The sequence below is a fragment of the Pseudophryne corroboree genome, chromosome 8, assembly GCF_028390025.1.
Source record: "Pseudophryne corroboree isolate aPseCor3 chromosome 8, aPseCor3.hap2, whole genome shotgun sequence".
Classification (NCBI taxonomy): Eukaryota; Metazoa; Chordata; class Amphibia; order Anura; family Myobatrachidae; genus Pseudophryne; species Pseudophryne corroboree.
The window spans coordinates 160,303,456-160,317,285 of record NC_086451.1 but is presented as its reverse complement, the minus strand read 5'-3'; the positions used below and the strand labels follow the sequence as shown (position 1 = coordinate 160,317,285).

Here is a 13,830-nt window from a genome sequence, read left to right as displayed (position 1 = left end):
TAATAGTATATTGACAGTATTGTTTTCTTTCAAAAATCCACTTAATATTCTTTACCCTATTATTAAAATGGTAATTGACAAAAACAAACTACATTGTCACCAGAAGAGCAATACAAAATGTACAAGTGATATATTAAAATCATCTTTCCAGCTTGAATTTCAATGATGCATTGGGGCAACGATTTTGTGAGAAACATCTTCACCCTTAAATAAAGATTTTCTTAATTCCTTACCTGTGTGCTAATTAGATATCACCTTGTTTTCACATTAAACAGACTTCCACATGAGAAAGCAGCAAGGATACAGTGGCGTTAATGTTTCCTGGTGTCAACCTGTATTATTTCAGTAGACATTGAATTGAGGATGCATCTTGCTGCCTTTCCAATGAAGCAAGTTTAATTTAGTAATAGGTGAAAAACCATCCCTACAAAGGTGTTAATCAGAGACTTGGCTTTGTGGACACTTTTCAGAGAACAAATTTGTTAGCATAAAAATAAAGCCAGAAAATGAAGAGCTGTTTAATCACTCAATTGGATTTTTTTTGCCAGCATATTTCTTTTTCTCTGCAACCCACTGCTAAATTGTGCTTCCTAGCTGTTTTTATAAAATCACTGAATCAAATCTAACTCTGATTACATCAGAGAAGGCCAGGTACCCTACACCAGAACAGGGGGTTTGAAATTTTTACTTGTCTACTTAAAGATCACCAAAATCTGATGACAAGGTCAATTACGTCCCTGGGTGGGATTGAACCACCAACCTTTTGGTTATTAACCGTGCACACTAACTGATTGCGCCACAAAGACACTTTGCAAAAGTATATACTGACAAAGGCTAATAAGCATTCATCTAAAACGTTTCCTAGAAAAACTTTAAAAAGTCAATAATCTGGAGAGTTTTTGTAAAATGTTTCTTCCATCAACCAACGAAGAAACACATTGGTACTTTCCCATGATGAGTGAGTGCTTCAGGATCTCTTGCACTTACATGTGCAGCAGAGTACAGCAATGGAAGCATGCTGGGCCCATAACCCAGCGGTAGGCAGATTGAAACTATCCTCTGCTATATGCATTTTTTTTTTGTTAATTAAAGTAATCCAAAACTGGGATTGATATTTTGGCTCTTTTATTTTTACTTAAAGTACAATAACTTTTACCATTTTAATTTGTTTTAATAGTATATTGACAGTATTGTTTTCTTTCAAAAATCCACTTAATATTCTTTACCCTATTATTAAAATGGTAATTGACAAAAACAAACTACATTGTCACCAGAAGAGCAATACAAAATGTACAAGTGATATATTAAAATCATCTTTCCAGCTTGAATTTCAATGATGCATTGGGGCAACGATTTTGTGAGAAACATCTTCACCCTTAAATAAAGATTTTCTTAATTCCTTACCTGTGTGCTAATTAGATATCACCTTGTTTTCACATTAAACAGACTTCCACATGAGAAAGCAGCAAGGATACAGTGGCGTTAATGTTTCCTGGTGTCAACCTGTATTATTTCAGTAGACATTGAATTGAGGATGCATCTTGCTGCCTTTCCAATGAAGCAAGTTTAATTTAGTAATAGGTGAAAAACCATCCCTACAAAGGTGTTAATCAGAGACTTGGCTTTGTGGACACTTTTCAGAGAACAAATTTGTTAGCATAAAAATAAAGCCAGAAAATGAAGAGCTGTTTAATCACTCAATTGGATTTTTTTTGCCAGCATATTTCTTTTTCTCTGCAACCCACTGCTAAATTGTGCTTCCTAGCTAATTTTATAAAATCACTGAATCAAATCTAACTCTGATTACATCAGAGAAGGCCAGGTACCCTACACCATAACAGGGGGTTTGAAATTTTGACTTGTCTACTTAAAGATCACCAAAATCTGATAACAAGGTCAATTACGTCCCTGGTTGGGATTGAACCACCAACCTTTTGGTTAGTAGCCGGACACACTAACCGATTGCGCCACAGAGACACTTTGCAAAAAGTACATACTGACAAAGTCTAATAAGCATACATCTAGAACGTTTCCTAGAAAAACTTTAAAAAGTCAATAATCTGGAGAGTTTTTGTAAGATGTTTCTTCCATCAACCAATGAAGAAACACATTGGTACTTTCCCATGATGAGTGAGTGCTTCAGGATCTCTTGCACTTACATGTGCAGCAGAGTACTGCAATGGAAGCATGCTGGGCCCATAACCCAGAGGTAGGCAGATTGAAACTATCCTTTGCTATATGCATTTTTTTTTTGTTAATTTAAGTAATCAAAACTGGGATTGATATTTTTGCTCTTTTATTTTTACTTAAAGTACAATAACTTTTACCATTTTAATTTGTTTTAATAGTATATTGACAGTATAGTTTTCTTTAAAAAATCCACTTAATTTTCTTTACCCTATTATTAAAAGGGTAATTGACAAAAACAAACTACATTGTCACCAGAAGAGCAATACAAAATGTACAAGTGATATATTAAAATCATCTTTCCAGCTTGAATTTCAATGATGCATTGGGGCAACGATTTTGTGAGAAACATCTTCACCCTTAAATAAAGATTTTCTTAATTCCTTACCTGTGTGCTAATTAGATATCACCTTGTTTTCACATTAAACAGACTTCTACATGAGAAAGCAGCAAGGATGCAGTGGCGTTAATGTTTCCTGGTGTCAACCTGTATTATTTCAGTAGACATTGAAATGAGGATGCATCTTGCTGCCTTTCCAATGAAGCAAGTTTAATTTAGTAATAGGTGAAAAACCATCCCTACAAAGGTGTTAATCAGAGACTTGGCTTTGTGGACACTTTTCAGAGAACAAATTTGTTAGCATAAAAATAAAGCCAGAAAATGAAGAGCTGTTTAATCACTCAATTGGATTTTTTTTTTGCCAGCATATTTCTTTTTCTCTGCAACCCACTGCTAAATTGTGCTTCCTAGCTGTTTTTATAAAATCAATGAATCAAATCTAACTCTGATTACATCAGAGAAGGCCAGGTACCCTACACCATAACAAGGGGTTTGAAATTTTGACTTGTCTACTTAAAGATCACCAAAATCTGATAACAAGGTCAATTACGTCCCTGGTTGGGATTGAACCACCAACCTTTTGGTTAGTAGCCGGACACACTAACTGATTGCGCCACAGAGACACTTTGCAAAAAGAACGTACTGACAAAGGCTAATAAGCATACATCTAGAACGTTTCCTAGAAAAACTTTAAAAAGTCAATAATCTGGAGAGTTTTTGTAAGATGTTTCTTCCATCAACCAACAAAGAAATACATTGGTACTTTCCCATGATGACTGAGTGCTTCAGGATCTCTTGCACTTACATGTGCAGCAGAGTACTGCAATGGAAGCATGCTGGGCCCATAACCCAGAGGTAGGCAGATTGAAACTATCCTTTGCTATATGCATTTTTTTTGTTAATTTAAGTAATCAAAACTGGGATTGATATTTTTGCTCTTTTATTTTTACTTAAAGTACAATAACTTTTACCATTTTAATTTGTTTTAATAGTATATTGACAGTATAGTTTTCTTTAAAAAATCCACTTAATTTTCTTTACCCTATTATTAAAAGGGTAATTGACAAAAACAAACTACATTGTCACCAGAAGAGCAATACAAAATGTACAAGTGATATATTAAAATCATCTTTCCAGCTTGAATTTCAATGATGCATTGGGGCAACGATTTTGTGAGAAACATCTTCACCCTTAAATAAAGATTTTCTTAATTCCTTACCTGTGTGCTAATTAGATATCACCTTGTTTTCACATTAAACAGACTTCTATATGAGAAAGCAGCAAGGATGCAGTGGCGTTAATGTTTCCTGGTGTCAACCTGTATTATTTCAGTAGACATTGAAATGAGGATGCATCTTGCTGCCTTTCCAATGAAGCAAGTTTAATTTAGTAATAGGTGAAAAACCATCCCTACAAAGGTGTTAATCAGAGACTTGGCTTTGTGGACACTTTTCAGAGAACAAATTTGTTAGCATAAAAATAAAGCCAGAAAATGAAGAGCTGTTTAATCACTCAATTGGGTTTTTTTTTGCCAGCATATTTCTTTTTCTCTGCAACCCACTGCTAAATTGTGCTTCCTAGCTGTTTTTATAAAATCAATGAATCAAATCTAACTCTGATTACATCAGAGAAGGCCAGGTACCCTACACCATAACAGGAGGTTTGAAATTTTGACTTGTCTACTTAAAGATCACCAAAATCTGATAACAAGGTCAATTACGTCCCTGGGTGGGATTGAACCACCAACCTTTTGGTTAGTAGCAGGACACATTAACCGATTGCGCCACAGAGACACTTTGCAAAAAGACCATACTGACAAAGGCTAATAAGCATACATCTAGAACGTTTCCTAGAAAAACTTTAAAAAGTCAATAATCTGGAGAGTTTTTGTAAGATGTTTCTTCCATCAACCAACGAAGAAACAAATTGGTACTTTCCCATGATGACTGAGTGCTTCAGGATCTCTTGCACTTACATGTGCAGCAGTGTACTGCAATGGAAGCATGCTGGGCCCATAACCCAGAGGTAGGCAGATTGAAACTATCCTTTGCTATATGCATTTTTTTTGTTAATTTAAGTAATCAAAACTGGGATTGATATTTTTGCTCTTTTATTTTTACTTAAAGTACAATAACTTTTACCATTTTAATTTGTTTTAATAGTATATTGACAGTATAGTTTTCTTTAAAAAATCCACTTAATTTTCTTTACCCTATTATTAAAAGGGTAATTGACAAAAACAAACTACATTGTCACCAGAAGAGCAATACAAAATGTACAAGTGATATATTAAAATCATCTTTCCAGCTTGAATTTCAATGATGCATTGGGGCAACAATTTTGTGAGAAACATCTTCACCCTTAAATACAGATTTTCTTAATTCCTTACCTGTGTGCTAATTAGATATCACCTTGTTTTCACATTAAACAGACTTCTACATGAGAAAGCAGCAAGGATGCAGTGGCGTTAATGTTTCCTGGTGTCAACCTGTATTATTTCAGTAGACATTGAAATGAGGATGCATCTTGCTGCCTTTCCAATGAAGCAAGTTTAATTTAGTAATAGGTGAAAAACCATCCCTACAAAGGTGTTAATCAGAGACTTGGCTTTGTGGACACTTTTCAGAGAACAAATTTGTTAGCATAAAAATAAAGCCAGAAAATGAAGAGCTGTTTAATCACTCAATTGGATTTTTTTTTTGCCAGCATATTTCTTTTTCTCTGCAACCCACTGCTAAATTGTGCTTCCTAGCTTTTTTTATAAAATCAATGAATCAAATCTAACTCTGATTACATCAGAGAAGGCCAGGTACCCTACACCATAACAGGGGGTTTGAAATTTTGACTTGTCTACTTAAAGATCACCAAAATCTGATAACAAGGTCAATTACGTCCCTGGTTGGGATTGAACCACCAACCTTTTGGTTAGTAGCCGGACACACTAACTGATTGCGCCACAGAGACACTTTGCAAAAAGTCCATACTGACAAAGGCTAATAAGCATACATCTAGAACGTTTCCTAGAAAAACTTTAAAAAGTCAATAATCTGGAGAGTTTTTGTAAGATGTTTCTTCCATCAACCAACAAAGAAACACATTGGTACTTTCCCATGATGACTGAGTGCTTCAGGATCTCTTGCACTTACATGTGCAGCAGAGTACTGCAATGGAAGCATGCTGGGCCCATAACCCAGAGGTAGGCAGATTGAAACTATCCTTTGCTATATGCATTTTTTTTTGTTAATTTAAGTAATCAAAACTGGGATTGATATTTTTGCTTTTTTATTTTTACTTAAAGTACAATAACTTTTACCATTTTAATTTGTTTTAATAGTATATTGACAGTATAGTTTTCTTTAAAAAATCCACTTAATTTTCTTTACCCTATTATTAAAAGGGTAATTGACAAAAACAAACTACATTGTCACCAGAAGAGCAATACAAAATGTACAAGTGATATATTAAAATCATCTTTCCAGCTTGAATTTCAATGATGCATTGGGGCAACGATTTTGTGAGAAACATCTTCACCCTTAAATAAAGATTTTCTTAATTCCTTACCTGTGTGCTAATTAGATATCACCTTGTTTTCACATTAAACAGACTTCCACATGAGAAAGCAGCAAGGATGCAGTGGCGTTAATGTTTCCTGGTGTCAACCTGTATTATTTCAGTAGACATTGAAATGAGGATGCATCTTGCTGCCTTTCCAATGAAGCAAGTTTAATTTAGTAATAGGTGAAAAACCATCCCTACAAAGGTGTTAATCAGAGACTTGGCTTTGTGGACATTTTTCAGAGAACAAATTTGTTAGCATAAAAATAAAGCCAGAAAATGAAGAGCTGTTTAATCACTCAATTGGATTTTTTTTTGCCAGCATATTTCTTTTTCTCTGCAACCCACTGCTAAATTGTGCTTCCTAGCTGTTTTTATAAAATCAATGAATCAAATCTAACTCTGATTACATCAGAGAAGGCCAGGTACCCTACACCATAACAGGGGGTTTGAAATTTTGACTTGTCTACTTAAAGATCACCAAAATCTGATAACAAGGTCAATTACGTCCCTGGGTGGGATTGAACCACCAACCTTTTGGTTAGTAGCCGGACACACTAACCGATTTCGCCACAGAGACCCTTTGCAAAAAGAACTTACTGACAAAGGCTAATAAGCATACATCTAGAACGTTTCCTAGAAAAACTTTAAAAAGTCAATAATCTGGAGAGTTTTTGTAAGATGTTTCTTCCATCAACCAACGAAGAAACACATTGGTACTTTCCCATGATGACTGAGTGCTTCAGGATCTCTTGCACTTACATGTGCAGCAGTGTACTGCAATGGAAGCATGCTGGGCCCATAACCCAGAGGTAGGCAGATTGAAACTATCCTTTGCTATATCCATTTTTTTTGTTAATTTAAGTAATCAAAACTGGGATTGATATTTTTGCTCTTTTATTTTTACTTAAAGTACAATAACTTTTACCATTTTAATTTGTTTTAATAGTATATTGACAGTATAGTTTTCTTTAAAAAATCCACTTAATTTTCTTTACCCTATTATTAAAAGGGTAATTGACAAAAACAAACTACATTGTCACCAGAAGAGCAATACAAAATGTACAAGTGATATATTAAAATCATCTTTCCAGCTTGAATTTCAATGATGCATTGGGGCAACGATTTTGTGAGAAACATCTTCACCCTTAAATAAAGATTTTCTTAATTCCTTACCTGTGTGCTAATTAGATATCACCTTGTTTTCACATTAAACAGACTTCTACATGAGAAAGCAGCAAGGATGCAGTGGCGTTAATGTTTCCTGGTGTCAACCTGTATTATTTCAGTAGACATTGAAATGAGGATGCATCTTGCTGCCTTTCCAATGAAGCAAGTTTAATTTAGTAATAGGTGAAAAACCATCCCTACAAAGGTGTTAATCAGAGACTTGGCTTTGTGGACACTTTTCAGAGAACAAATTTGTTAGCATAAAAATAAAGCCAGAAAATGAAGAGCTGTTTAATCACTCAATTGGATTTTTTTTTGCCAGCATATTTCTTTTTCTCTGCAACCCACTGCTAAATTGTGCTTCCTAGCTGTTTTTATAAAATCAATGACTCAAATCTAACTCTGATTACATCAGAGAAGGCCAGGTACCCTACACCATAACAGGGGGTTTGAAATTTTGACTTGTCTACTTAAAGATCACCAAAATCTGATAACAAGGTCAATTACGTCCCTGGTTGGGATTGAACCACCAACCTTTTGGTTAGTAGCCGGACACACTAACTGATTGCGCCACAGAGACACTTTGCAAAAAGTACATACTGACAAAGGCTAATAAGCATACATCTAGAACGTTTCCTAGAAAAACTTTAAAAAGTCAATAATCTGGAGAGTTTTTGTAAGATGTTTCTTCCATCAACCAACAAAGAAACACATTGGTACTTTCCCATGATGACTGAGTGCTTCAGGATCTCTTGCACTTACATGTGCAGCAGAGTACTGCAATGGAAGCATGCTGGGCCCATAACCCAGAGGTAGGCAGATTGAAACTATCCTTTGCTATATGCATTTTTTTTGTTAATTTAAGTAATCAAAACTGGGATTGATATTTTTGCTCTTTTATTTTTACTTAAAGTACAATAACTTTTACCATTTTAATTTGTTTTAATAGTATATTGACAGTATAGTTTTCTTTAAAAAATCCACTTAATTTTCTTTACCCTATTATTAAAAGGGTAATTGACAAAAACAAACTACATTGTCACCAGAAGAGCAATACAAAATGTACAAGTGATATATTAAAATCATCTTTCCAGCTTGAATTTCAATGATGCATTGGGGCAACGATTTTGTGAGAAACATCTTCACCCTTAAATAAAGATTTTCTTAATTCCTTACCTGTGTGCTAATTAGATATCACCTTGTTTTCACATTAAACAGACTTCTATATGAGAAAGCAGCAAGGATGCAGTGGCGTTAATGTTTCCTGGTGTCAACCTGTATTATTTCAGTAGACATTGAAATGAGGATGCATCTTGCTGCCTTTCCAATGAAGCAAGTTTAATTTAGTAATAGGTGAAAAACCATCCCTACAAAGGTGTTAATCAGAGACTTGGCTTTGTGGACACTTTTCAGAGAACAAATTTGTTAGCATAAAAATAAAGCCAGAAAATGAAGAGCTGTTTAATCACTCAATTGGGTTTTTTTTTGCCAGCATATTTCTTTTTCTCTGCAACCCACTGCTAAATTGTGCTTCCTAGCTGTTTTTATAAAATCAATGAATCAAATCTAACTCTGATTACATCAGAGAAGGCCAGGTACCCTACACCATAACAGGTGGTTTGAAATTTTGACTTGTCTACTTAAAGATCACCAAAATCTGATAACAAGGTCAATTACGTCCCTGGGTGGGATTGAACCACCAACCTTTTGGTTAGTAACCATACACACTAACCGATTGCGCCACAGAGACACTTTATAAAAAGTACGTACTGACAAAGGCTAATAAGCATACATCTAGAACGTTTCCTAGAAAAACTTTAAAAAGTCAATAATCTGGAGAGTTTTTGTAAGATGTTTCTTCCATCAACCAACGAAGAAACACATTGGTACTTTCCTATGATGAGTGAGTGCTTCAGGATCTCTTGCACTTACATGTGCAGCAGAGTACTGCAATGGAAGCATGCTGGGCCCATAACCCAGAGGTAGGCAGATTGAAACTATCCTTTGCTATATGCATTTTTTTTGTTAATTTAAGTAAACAAAACTGGGATTGATATTTTTGCTCTTTTATTTTTACTTAAAGTACAATAACTTTTACCATTTTAATTTGTTTTAATAGTATATTGACAGTATTGTTTTCTTTCAAAAATCCACTTAATTTTCTTTACCCTATTATTTAAATGGTAATTGACAAAAACAAACTACATTGTCACCAGAAGAGCAATACAAAATGTACAAGTGATATATTAAAATCATCTTTCCAGCTTGAATTTCAATGATGCATTGGGGCAACGATTTTGTGAGAAACATCTTCACCCTTAAATAAAGATTTTCTTAATTCCTTACCTGTGTGCTAATTAGATATCACCTTGTTTTCACATTAAACAGACTTCCACATGAGAAAGCAGCAAGGATGCAGTGGCGTTAATGTTTCCTGGTGTCAACCCGTATTATTTCAGTAGACATTGAAATGAGGATGCATCTTGCTGCCTTTCCAATGAAGCAAATTTAATTTAGTATTAGGTGAAAAACCATCCCTACAAAGGTGTTAATCAGAGACTTGGCTTTGTGGACACTTTTCAGAGAACAAATTTGTTAGCATAAAAATAAAGCCAGAAAATTAAGAGCTGTTTAATCACTCAATTGGATTTTTTTGCCAGCATATTTCTTTTTCTCTGCAACCCACTGCTAAATTGTGCTTCCTAGCTGTTTTTATAAAATCACTGAATCAAATCTGATTACATCAGAGAAGGCCAGGTACCCTACACCATAAGAGGGGGTTTGAAATGTTGACTTGTCTACTTAAAGATCACCAAAATCTGATCACAAGGTCAATTACGTCCCTGGGTGGGATTGAACCACCAACCTTTTGGTTTATAGCCGTTCACACTAACTGATTGCGCCACAGAGACATTTTGCAAAAGTATATACTGACAAAGGCTAATAAGCATTCATCTAAAACGTTTCCTAGAAAAACTTTAAAAAGTCAATAATCTGGAGAGTTTTTGTAAGATGTTTCTTCCATCCACCAACGAAGAAACACATTGGTACTTTCCCATGATGAGTGAGTGCTTCAGGATCTCTTGCACTTACATGTGCAGCAAAGTACTGCAATGGAAGCATGCTGGGCCCATAACCCAGAGGTAGGCAGATTAAAACTATCCTCTGCTATATGCATATTTTTTTGTTAATTAAAGTAATCCAAAACTGGGATTGATATTTTTGCTCTTTTATTTTTCATTAAAGTACAATAACTTTTACCATTTTAATTTGTTTTAATAGTATATTGAAAGTATTATTTTCTTTAAAAAATCCACTTAATTTTCTTTACCCTATTATTAAAATGGTAATTGACAAAAACAAACTACATTGTCACCAGAAGAGCAATACAAAATGTACAAGTGATATATTAAAATCATCTTTCCAGCTTGAATTTCAATGATGCATTGGGGCAACGATTTTGTGAGAAACATCTTCACCCTTAAATAAAGATTTTCTTAATTCCTTACCTGTGTGCTAATTAGATATCACCTTGTTTTCACATTAAACAGACTTCTACATGAGAAAGCAGCAAGGATGCAGTGGCGGTAATGTTTCCTGGTGTCAACCTGTATTATTTCAGTAGACATTGAAATGAAGATGCATCTTGCTGCCTTTCCAATGAAGCAAGTTTAATTTAGTAATAGGTGAAAAACCATCCCTACAAAGGTGTTAATCAGAGACTTGGCTTTGTGGACACTTTTCAGAGAACAAATTTGTTAGCATAAAAATAAAGCCAGAAAATGAAGAGCTGTTTAATCACTCAATTGGATTTTTTTTGCCAGCATATTTCTTTTTCTCTGCAACCCACTGCTAAATTGTGCTTCCTAGCTGTTTTTATTAAATCACTGAATCAAATCTAACTCTGATTACATCAGAAAAGGCCAGGTACCCTACACCATAACAGGGGGTTTGAAATTTTGACTTGTCTACTTAAAGATCACCAAAATCTGATAACAAGGTCAATTACGTCCCTGGGTGGGATTGAACCACCAACCTTTTGGTTAGTAGCCGGACACACTAACCGATTGCGCCACAGAGACACTTCGCAAAAAGTACATACTGACAAAGGCTATTAAGCATACATCTAGAACGTTTCCTAGAAAAACTTTAAAAAGTCAATAATCTGGAGAATTTTTGTAAAATGTTTCTTCCATCAACCAACGAAGAAACACATTGGTACTTTCCCATGATGAGTGAGTGCTTCAGGATCTCTTGCACTTACATGTGCAGCAGAGTACTGCAATGGAAGCATGCTGGGCCCATAACCCGGAGGTAGGCAGATTGAAACTATCCTTTGCTATATGCATTTTTTTTGTTAATTTAAGTAATCAAAACTGGGATTGATATTTTTGCTCTTTTATTTTTACTTGAAGTACAATAACTTTTACCATTTTAATTTGTTTGAATAGTATATTGACAGTATAGTTTTCTTTAAAAAATCAACTTAATTTTCTTTACCCTATTATTAAAAGGGTAATTGACAAAAACAAACTACATTGTCACCAGAAGAGCAATACAAAATGTACAAGTGATATATTAAAATCATCTTTCCAGCTTGAATTTCAATGATGCATTGGGGCAACGATTTTGTGAGAAACATCTTCACCCTTAAATAAAGATTTTCTTAATTCCTTACCTGTGTGCTAATTAGATATCACCTTGTTTTCACATTAAACAGACTTCCACATGAGAAAGCAGCAAGGATGCAGTGGCGTTAATGTTTCCTGGTGTCAACCCGTATTATTTCAGTAGACATTGAAATGAGGATGCATCTTGCTGCCTTTCCAATGAAGCAAATTTAATTTAGTATTAGGTGAAAAACCATCCCTACAAAGGTGTTAATCAGAGACTTGGCTTTGTGGACACTTTTCAGAGAACAAATTTGTTAGCATAAAAATAAAGCCAGAAAATTAAGAGCTGTTTAATCACTCAATTGGATTTTTTTGCCAGCATATTTCTTTTTCTCTGCAACCCACTGCTAAATTGTGCTTCCTAGCTGTTTTTATAAAATCACTGAATCAAATCTAACTCTGATTACATCAGAGAAGGCCAGGTACCCTACACCATAAGAGGGGGTTTGAAATGTTGACTTGTCTACTTAAAGATCACCAAAATCTGATCACAAGGTCAATTACGTCCCTGGGTGGGATTGAACCACCAACCTTTTGGTTTATAGCCGTTCACACTAACTGATTGCGCCACAGAGACATTTTGCAAAAGTATATACTGACAAAGGCTAATAAGCATTCATCTAAAACGTTTCCTAGAAAAACTTTAAAAAGTCAATAATCTGGAGAGTTTTTGTAAGATGTTTCTTCCATCCACCAACGAAGAAACACATTGGTACTTTCCCATGATGAGTGAGTGCTTCAGGATCTCTTGCACTTACATGTGCAGCAAAGTACTGCAATGGAAGCATGCTGGGCCCATAACCCAGAGGTAGGCAGATTAAAACTATCCTCTGCTATATGCATATTTTTTTGATAATTAAAGTAATCCAAAACTGGGATTGATATTTTTGCTCTTTTATTTTTCATTAAAGTACAATAACTTTTACCATTTTAATTTGTTTTAATAGTATATTGAAAGTATTATTTTCTTTAAAAAATCCACTTAATTTTCTTTACCCTATTATTAAAATGGTAATTGACAAAAACAAACTACATTGTCACCAGAAGAGCAATACAAAATGTACAAGTGATATATTAAAATCATCTTTCCAGCTTGAATTTCAATGATGCATTGGGGCAACGATTTTGTGAGAAACATCTTCACCCTTAAATAAAGATTTTCTTAATTCCTTACCTGTGTGCTAATTAGATATCACCTTGTTTTCACATTAAACAGACTTCTACATGAGAAAGCAGCAAGGATGCAGTGGCGGTAATGTTTCCTGGTGTCAACCTGTATTATTTCAGTAGACATTGAAATGAGGATGCATCTTGCTGCCTTTCCAATGAAGCAAGTTTAATTTAGTAATAGGTGAAAAACCATCCCTACAAAGGTGTTAATCAGAGACTTGGCTTTGTGGACACTTTTCAGAGAACAAATTTGTTAGCATAAAAATAAAGCCAGAAAATGAAGAGCTGTTTAATCACTCAATTGGATTTTTTTTGCCAGCATATTTCTTTTACTCTGCAACCCACTGCTAAATTGTGCTTCCTAGCTGTTTTTATTAAATCACTGAATCAAATCTAACTCTGATTACATCAGAAAAGGCCAGGTACCCTACACCATAACAGGGGGTTTGAAATTTTGACTTGTCTACTTAAAGATCACCAAAATCTGATAACAAGGTCAATTACGTCCCTGGGTGGGATTGAACCACCAACCTTTTGGTTAGTAGCCGGACACACTAACCGATTGCGCCACAGAGACACTTTGCAAAAAGTACATACTGACAATGGCTAATAAGCATACATCTAGAACGTTTCCTAGAAAAACTTTAAAAAGTCAATAATCTGGAGAGTTTTTGTAAGATGTTTCTTCCATCAACCAACGAAGAAACACATTGGTACTTTCCCATGATGAGTGAG

At 34.8% G+C, this 13,830-nt stretch overlaps 3 non-coding genes across 3 annotated transcripts; all 3 read right to left on the bottom strand.

Moving 5' to 3' along the window:
• Positions 1 to 8,928: 8,928 nt before the first annotated feature.
• TRNAS-ACU (transfer RNA serine (anticodon ACU)) lies at positions 8,929 to 9,002 on the bottom strand. The gene has a single exon. It is a non-coding gene; the product is annotated as a tRNA-Ser (tRNA).
• Positions 9,003 to 11,260: 2,258 nt separating this feature from the next.
• On the bottom strand, positions 11,261 to 11,334 carry TRNAS-ACU (transfer RNA serine (anticodon ACU)). The gene has a single exon. It is a non-coding gene; the product is annotated as a tRNA-Ser (tRNA).
• Positions 11,335 to 13,598: 2,264 nt separating this feature from the next.
• Positions 13,599 to 13,672, bottom strand: TRNAS-ACU (transfer RNA serine (anticodon ACU)). The gene has a single exon. It is a non-coding gene; the product is annotated as a tRNA-Ser (tRNA).
• Between the last annotated feature and the right edge of the window lie 158 nt (positions 13,673 to 13,830).